This window comes from Triticum aestivum, chromosome 2A (genome assembly GCF_018294505.1).
Source record: "Triticum aestivum cultivar Chinese Spring chromosome 2A, IWGSC CS RefSeq v2.1, whole genome shotgun sequence".
In the NCBI taxonomy this organism is placed as follows: domain Eukaryota; kingdom Viridiplantae; phylum Streptophyta; class Magnoliopsida; order Poales; family Poaceae; genus Triticum; species Triticum aestivum.
This window is the reverse complement of record NC_057797.1, coordinates 121372411-121380240: the sequence shown is the minus strand read 5'-3', so window position 1 is coordinate 121380240 and position 7830 is coordinate 121372411. Positions and strand designations below refer to the sequence as shown.

The 7830-nt window shown below is 45.2% G+C and overlaps 1 long non-coding RNA gene across 1 annotated transcript; it reads left to right on the top strand.

Annotated features, from left to right (window-relative positions):
- Positions 1–200: 200 nt before the first annotated feature.
- Positions 201–1080, top strand: LOC123184984 (uncharacterized). The gene is made up of 3 exons (XR_006493141.1): positions 201–482; positions 574–645; positions 965–1080. It is a non-coding gene; the product is annotated as an uncharacterized lncRNA (long non-coding RNA).
- Positions 1081–7830: the final 6750 nt, after the last annotated feature.

Sequence of the window (7830 nt, the reverse complement as noted above, 5' to 3'; positions counted from 1 at the left end):
TTTGCACTATTTGGTCCATTGAGAGTGGATGTGTTATTTTGATAGCAGCTAGCTCAGAGTCGTTTTCTAAAAAAAGCTAGTTCAGAGTGGCCGCTCTGCCTCTTGCTTAGTCCTACTGGATGTTAGTCACCACTTCAGACACCTGCGCATTTATCCAACAATTAGAGGAAAAAAACTGTCGTCTCTTACCTCTCCCTACTCATCAGATTCTAATCCCCATTCTCCAACCATGGCGGGTGCTCACCTTCTCGCCCCTCCCCCTCCACCGTCGAGCGCCTCACCCAGCAGTTCCTCAACAGCCCGCAACTGTTTCTTAAGTCGCTTCCGCTTCTCTCCTCCTGCCTCCCCCTTGCTGCCGTCCGCCGACGACTGGACCTGGATGGATGAGCACCTCCTCAAGGCCAAGCAGGCGTGGTGCTCCGGCAGTCTGGCCTCCTCGGCGTCGACGCAATGTGCATCCATTCAGTACTGCATCCACCAAGGTATTCATCTAATTAGTTCTATATCTTCGGAAATCTGACTGGTTTTCTTCCTTCACATCTAATTAGTTTCACATGGATTTGTATGTTGCAGAGTTCTAAAGAACAGGGGAAGATTCCTATGCTTGGAGTTGAGTCATGTGAATATTCAGATTTTTAAACACATGTAGGTTTCCTTTGGTCAAGTATGTCGTAGCTGTAGGATAACTCTGTATGACCATTGTCTTAAACATTCAGTTAAAAAAAACAAGCAATAAAGTTAATATCTACTTGCAAAACTATGTGGTTTCCTTTAGTCAAGTATGTTGTCGCTGGAATTTGCCCTGAATTGCGTACTTATAACCAATGACGCATATAGTCTTGTGTATTAATGCCTTGAAATTGCCCTGTATCGCCCCACTTCTCCTCTTTGTGCCGTTGCCCCTTGTTCGGTTTGGTTCGATTTGCTTTTCTTCCCGTTTCTCTAGTGCGGTTTCCTCATGTAGGTGCTGCTGCGTGATGTGCACCGGGGATAAGGAAAAAAAGAGAAGGTTGTTCAGGTGATGAGGGAACCAAATGGGACGCGGGGCTAGGCCTCAAATGAATCCAAAAGAGCTCGATGGTATGCTTTTTATTCCTCTGTTGTTTGAGATAGACTTGTGAATTTCCAGTGCTAGTATGTGAAGAACACTCTACATTTTGAGGTTTAGAGCACTTGTTTGCACTTGGCTAGCACCATGTGGTGGTGATTTTGGTTGCCTACATTCAGCCAATGTGTGAGTCTTGCTGTAGTGAGTAATCGGACTGAGTTCTGGAGCAATATGCAACTGTAGGAACAGTCTTCATTCTGCTCATATGTGAGTCTCAATGCTGGCGTTGGTTTCTGAGTTCATGAAGCTAGGTAGCTATTATGTCTAGTATCTCCTGGTCTGGTTTGTTTAGTCTCAATTCTGGCGTCGGTTTTGAAATGACCAGTGCGCATTTGCGATTGTGTAGTATGGCCTCGGCTACAATTCTCTGTACGTCATGCGGTTATTCCTTGGCGTCTTACATTTCGTTCCATTGATTTGTTGCAGATATTGCGTAGGAGGTTGAGGCACATGAGGGCCGTCAGTGAGCTTAAAGCTCTGTTGCTATTCAACGGTCTCAGAAATCTCTTCAAATAAACAGATGAGGTATATGTTCTGCCTACCTCGATATGCTTAGCAGAATAGTAAATTTGTGAGATCTTACTATGTTAATGGGAAACATTAGTTAACTCATCAGGCCCCTAATAGATGGATGGTGAATTTGCTTTAATGTGGCATGATATTTTACATATAGGTAGTTATGACTTGTTTTTTCATTTCTGAATTATCTACCACATTGGGAATCAGACTATGCCACGTCTGCTGGCCCTTCCCTTCCATCCACCTCTCCCTCTTGCACTCCTTCTCCTCCGTACTATACCTCCTCCAGCTGTCGGCGCCCATGGCCAGCACAACAGTTAAAATTCTTCTTCTCAATGTTTTAATGTCCGTATATTCTTTAGTTTTGTTTCTTTGGTAGTGTTGCTGCTTCAGAGTTGAACTATAGGCGTAGTAACTATCAGTAGTCTAGGTTTGAGCATTAGAATCGTTTTAGAATCATATAAAAGAATTAATTTGATGTGATCATGTTTTCCTATTGTCTAATCTTGGAGTAAGTTTCTCTTGAATATATGTGGTTTATTTTGTCACTTTGTGGTAATCTTTAATATCTTTGGTTAATATAAACATGGTGGTGCAACTATGATTGAAATCACATCAACAAAAAGTCTACGCCTAATTATTATTGGAATTACCTTTACACTTGTTTCACAATACATGGCAATCTCGCGGCTACTCCTGAACCCAAAACCGACCATCCACTTGATTACCTGTATCAAACCATGGAAAGAAGTCATTAATTTTGTCGAAAGCAGCAATCAAAGGCATGCCTGGCTACCCCGATGAATGCCAAGGGGTTCGGAGATATGGGGACGCAGACCATGTCCATCACCAGGCACCGCTGGTGCATTCTCTGGCAGGTGCACCCGCTTCCACTTAGGCAGTAGCTGCTTCTCCTCGGCGCCCATCACCGCTACGGGCTGCCGCTGCTACTGCTCTTGCTTGTCGGTGCCGCTTGCTGCTGCTCGCCGAAGCCTCATGCTGCCGTCGTCCTGGACCTAGTTGTGAGTCGCGACCCACACCATGGTTGCCGCCTCAAACTATTGTGTTCCATGAAGAACACAACAGTGCTACCATGCGATTGTTGGTCATCCTCTTGGAGCCGCATTAGCCAGGGATGGGTGTACTCCCACCCAGCGACGTCAATGGCGATGGAGGTGTCGAAAGAGTCGGAGGCAGCAAGCAGGGCGGGCGAAGAGCAGGCCGAGGCCAAGGCGGCACGGGATTGCCAGCCTTGCAGCCCGCCTCCACCTGCAAGGACTTCGCGCCATAGCACTGGATCCCTCTGTCTCCCATGCCAGTCCTTCATCGTCCGGCTCCGGCGAGCTCCTGCCTAGGTTGCCCCATCACCCCTCCTATCTCCCTTTGTCGGTGTCAAAACCGGCAGATCTCGGGTAGGGGGTCCCGAACTGTGCGTCTAGGCCGGATGGTAACAGGAGGCAGGGAACATGATGTTTTACCCAGGTTCGGGCCCTCTTGATGGAGGTAAAACCCTACGTCCTTCTTGATTAATATTGATGATATGGGTAGTACAAGAGTAGATCTACCACGAGATCAAGGAGGCTAAACCCTAGAAGCTAGCCTATGGTATGATTGTTGTATATATTGTATCTCTATCGACTAGCCTGGCCTCGGTTTATATAATGCACCAGAGGCCTAGGATAACAAGAGTCCTAGCCGAATACGCCAGTGGGGAGAAGTCCTTGTCTTGATCGCCAAGTCTTGTGGAATCTTCCTTGTATGCGACAGCCGTCTGAACTGGCCCATGAGTATACGGCCACGGGGGTCCTCGACCCAATCTAATAGATCGGGAGACGACGTGGTGAGTCCCCCCTAGTCCAGGACACCGTCAGTAGTGTTGGGTTTCGTAGTAATTTCAAAAAAATTCCTACGCACACGCAAGATCATGTGATGCATAGCAACGAGGGGGGAGTGTGATTAACATACCTAGTAGATCGACAACGGAAGCGTTTGGTTGATGTAGTCGTACGTCTTCACGATCCGACCGATCAAGCACCGAAACTACGACACCTTCGAGTTCGAGCACACGTTCAACTCGATGACGATCCCCAGACTCCGATCCAGCAAAGTGTCGGGGAAGAGTTCCGTCAGCACGACGGCGTGGTGACGATCTTGATGTACTACAGCAGCAGGGCTTCGCCTAAACTCCGCTACAGTATTATCGAGGACTATGGTGGCTGGGGGCACCGCACACGGCTAAGGAATAGATCACGTGGATCTACTTGTGTGTCTCTGGGGTGCCCCTTGCCTCAGTATATAAAGGAGCCAGGGAGAGGGGGCGGCCGGCCAAGGTGGGCGCGCCAAGGGGGAGTCCTACTCCCATCGGGAGTAGGACTCCTAGTTGGACAAGGAGAGAGGGGAAAGAGGTGGAAGAGAGGAAGGAAAGGGGGGGGGGGCGCCGCCCCCCTTCCCTTGTCCTATTCGGACTAGGAAGGGGAGGGGCGCGCGGCCACCTCTTGCCTCCTTCTCTCTTCTCCCTCAAGGCCCATGTAGGCCGGTAACCCCCTGGTACTCCGGAAAAATGCCGATTTCACCCGGAACGATTCCAATGTCCAAATATAGGCTTCCAATATATCAATCTTTACGTCTCGACCATTTCAAGACTCCTCGTCATGTCCGTGATCACATCCGGGACTCCGAACAACCTTCGGTACATCAAAATGCATAAACTCATAATATAACTGTCATCGTAACCTTAAGCGTGCGGACCCTATGGGTTCAAGAACAATGTAGACATGACCGAGACACGTCTCCGGTCAATAACCAATAGCGGGACCTGGATGCCCATATTGGCTCCTACATATTCTACGAAGATCTTTATCGGTCAGACCGCATAACAACATACGTTGTTCCCTTTGTCATCGGTATGTTACTTGCCCGAGATTCGATCGTCGGTATTCCAATACCTAGTTCAATCTCGTTGCTGGCAAGTCTCTTTACTCGTTCTGTAATACATCATCCCGCAACTAACTCATTTAGTTGCAATGCTTGCAAGGCTTAAGTGATGTGCATTACCGAGAGGGCCTAGAGATACCTCTCCGACAATCGGAGTGACAAAACCTAATCTCGAAATACACCAACCCAACATGTACCTTTGGAGACACCCGTAGTAGTCCTTTATAATCACCCAGTTACGTTGTGACGTTTGGTAGTACCCAAAGTGTTCCTCCGGTAAACGGGAGTTGCATAATCTCATAGTTATAGGAACATGTATAAGTCATGAAGAAAGCAATAGCAACATACTAAATGATCGGGTGCTAAGCTAATGGAATGGGTCATGTCAATCAGATCATTCTCTCAATGATGTGATCCCGTTAATCAAATAAAAACTCATTGTTCATGGTTAGGAAACATAACCATCTTTGATTAACGAGCTAGTCAAGTAGAGGCATACTAGTGACATTTTGTTTGTCTATGTATTCACACATGTATTATGTTTCCGGTTAATACAATTCTAGCATGAATAATAAACATTTATCATGATTATAAGGAAATAAATAATAACTTTATTATTGCCTCTAGGGCATATTTCCTTCAGTCTCCCACTTGCACTAGAGTCAATAATCTAGATTACACAGTAATGATTCTAACACCCATGGAGCCTTGGTGCTGATCATGTTTTGCTCGTGGAAGAGGCTTAGTCAACGGGTCTGCAATATTCAGATCCGTATGTATCTTGCAAATCTCTATGTCTCCCACCTGGACTAGATCCCGGATGGAACTGAAGCGTCTCTTGATGTGCTTGGTTCTCTTGTGAAATCTGGATTCCTTTGCCAAGGCAATTGCACCAGTATTGTCACAAAAGATTTTCATTGGACCCGATGCACTAGGTATGACACCCAGATCGGATATGAACTCCTTTATCTAGACTCCTTCATTTGCTGCTTCCAAAGCAGCTATGTACTCCGCTTCACATGTAGATCCCGCTACAACGCTTTGTTTAGAACTGCACCAACTGACAGCTCCACCGTTTAATGTAAACACGTATCCGGTTTGCGATCTATCGTCCGGATCAGTGTCAAAGCTTGCATCAACGTAACCTTTTACGATGAGCTCTTTGTCACCTCCATATACGAGAAGCATATCCTTAGTCCTTTTCAGGTATTTCAGGATGTTCTTGACCGCTGTCCAGTGATCCACTCCTGGATTACTTTGGTACCTCCCTGCTAGACTTATAGCAAGGCACACATCAGGTCTGGTACACAACATTGCATACATGATAGATCCTATGGCTGATGCATAGGGAACATCTTTCATATTCTCTCTATCTTCTGCAGTGGTCGGGCATTGAGTCTTACTCAACTTCACACCTTGTAACACAGGCAAGAACCCTTTCTTTGCTTGATCCATTTTGAACTTCTTCAAAATTTTGTCAAGGTATGTGGTTTGTGGAAGTCCAATTAAGCGTTTTGATCTATCTCTATAGATCTTAATGCCTAATATGTAAGCAGCTTCACTGAGGTCTTTCATTGAAAAACTTTTATTCAAGTATCCCTTTATGCTATTCAGAAATTCTACATCATTTCCAATTAGTAATATGTCATCCACATATAATATCAGAAATGCTACAGAGCTCCCACTCACTTTCTTGTAAATACAGGCTTCTCCAAAAGTCTGTATAAAACCAAATGCTTTGATCACACTATCAAAACGTTTATTCCAACTCCGAGAGGCTTGCATCAGTCCATAAATGGATCGCTGGAGCTTGCACACTTTGTTAGCTCCCTTTGGATCGACTAAACCTTCTGGTTGCATCATATACAACTCTTCTTCCAGAAATCCATTCAGGAATGCAGTTTTGACATCCATCTGCCAAATTTCATAATCATAAAATGCGGCAATTGCTAACATGATTCGGAAAGACTTAAGCATCGCTACGGGTGAGAAGGTCTCATCGTAGTCAATCCCTTGAACTTGCCGAAAACCTTTTGCGACAAGTCGAGCTTTGTAGACAGTAATATTACCGTCAGCGTCAGTCTTCTTCTTGAAGATCCATTTATTCTCAATTGCTTGCCGATCATCGGGCAAGTCAACCAAAGTCCATACTTTGTTCTCATACATGGATCCCATCTCAGATTTCATGGCTTCAAGCCACTTTGCGGAATCTGGGCTCACCATTGCTTCTTCATAGTTCGTAGGTTCATCATGATCTAGTAGCATGACTTCCAGAACAGGATTACCGTACCACTCTGGTGCGTATCTTACTCTGGTTGATCTACGAGGTTCAGTAGTATCTTGTTCTGAAGTTTCATGATCATTATCATTAGCTTCCTCACTAATCGGTGTAGGTGTCGCAGAAACAGGTTTCTTTGATGTACTACTTTCCAATAAGGGAGCAGGTACAGTTACCTCGTCAAGCTCTACTTTCCTCCCACTCACTTCTTTCGAGAGAAACTCCTTCTCCAGAAAGTTCCCGAATTTAGCAACAAAAGTCTTGCCTTCGGATCTGTGATAGAAGGTGTATCCAATAGTTTCCTTTGGATATCCTATGAGGACACATTTCTCCGATTTGGGTTCGAGCTTATCAGGTTGAAGCTTCTTCACATAAGCATCGCAGCCCCAAACTTTCAGAAACGACAACTTTGGTTTCTTGCCAAACCACAGTCCATAAGGCGTCGTCTCAACGGATTTTGATGGTGCCCTATTTAATGTGAATGCGACCGTCTCTAGAGCGTATCCCCAAAACGATAGCGGTAAATCAGTAAGAGACATCATAGATTGCACCATATCTAGTAAAGTACAATTACGACGTTCGGACACACCATTACGCTGAGGTGTTCCAGGTGGCGTGAGTTGCGAAACTATTCCACAATTTTTCAAATGTACACCAAACTCGTAACTCAAATATTCTCCTCCACGATCAGATCGTAGAAACTTTATTTTCTTGTTACGATGATTTTCAACTTCACTCTGAAATTCTTTGAACTTTTCAAATGTTTCAGACTTATGTTTCATCAAGTAGATATACCCATATCTGCTTAAATCATCTGTGAATGTGAGAAAATAACGATATCCGCCACGAGCCTCAATATTCATCGGACCACATACATCTGTATGTATGATTTCCAACAAATCTGTTGCTCTCTCCATAGTACCGGAGAACGGCGTTTTAGTCATCTTTCCCATGAGGCACGGTTCGCAAGTACCAAGTGATTAATAATCAA